The 864-nt window shown below is 46.5% G+C and overlaps 1 long non-coding RNA gene across 2 annotated transcripts in view; it reads right to left on the reverse strand.

Annotated features, from left to right (window-relative positions):
- The window catches only part of LOC138157519 (uncharacterized), a 6,085-nt gene that overhangs the window by 221 nt on the left and 5,000 nt on the right, over window positions 1-864 (reverse strand). The window contains exons 1-2 of one of the 2 annotated variants that reach the window (XR_011167408.1): window positions 511-787; window positions 1-77 (exon numbers count right to left, since the gene is read on the reverse strand). The exon at window positions 1-77 is cut by the window's left edge and continues 221 nt beyond it. This is a non-coding gene — a long non-coding RNA (uncharacterized lncRNA). Of the gene's footprint in view, window positions 78-510; window positions 788-864 lie in introns of those variants that run through there. The other variant, XR_011167418.1, reaches the window with a different exon arrangement.

An 864-nucleotide genomic window follows, 5' to 3' on the forward strand; every position in this document is an offset into this window, starting at 1 on the left:
TTCTCAATGGTGTCACTGGGCTCCACTTCAAGGGTGATGGTCTTGCCCGTCAAGGTCTTCACAAAGATCTGCATTGTCTGTTAAAATATAAAGAAAAAATAATTTAAAATACTAATTGTTGCTGCCCTTATTTTCTTAAAGACCAATTTAGTCCCTCTAGAAACCCTGAAAAAAAATGAGGAAAAAATAACAAAACCCCTAATTTCTACCATTTAGGAATTAATGAAGGTAACCTCAGTTTAGGGAGAGGATGAGATAAATTTAACCCAACCTTAGGACTTCTGTACCCTTTATACCTAAAAACCCTTTTATTTTGAAATCTGTAAAGGTTCATCCTATCTCTATTTTATTTGCCTCATAAACAGAGAAAAGAAGAATTTAACCCAACCTTAGGGCTAATACACTTTTCATATCTAAAAACCATACGCTAAAAAAAAAAATCAATTTAAAACACTGGAAGGACCAAGCAAATGATACAAAACTTAGGTAACAGCAAACAGCGAGACTTACTTCTTTTTATGCCAAGGTCCCTGTTCTTTCTCTTGACTTAAGTCCTGCAGTATCCACCCCGGCCCCCACCTGACAGTGCCCCTTGACCGGCAAAAGAAAGCCCATCTCGAGCCAGGCTGCCCACCGCCCTCTATCCCGTGTGAGCGGACAGAGAAGGGGAGGGGCCGCGTCACGTGATGTGATGAACGGACACAGGGCCCCTCCCCTCGACGCGCCGCGCAGGCGGACGTACCGCGTCTACCTTATTTCCCGCCCCGCCCCCATAGGCCCGGCGTTACTCGGCCTTCCCTCTCCGGCAGGGGGCGCGCTTCCCTCTCCCGTTAGACCCGGATGAAAGCGCTCCTCCCCCCCCCC

This window comes from Petaurus breviceps, unplaced genomic scaffold (genome assembly GCF_028583685.1).
Source record: "Petaurus breviceps papuanus isolate PSGF00001 unplaced genomic scaffold, PetGlider_PUasm1.0 101, whole genome shotgun sequence".
Classification (NCBI taxonomy): Eukaryota; Metazoa; Chordata; class Mammalia; order Diprotodontia; family Petauridae; genus Petaurus; species Petaurus breviceps.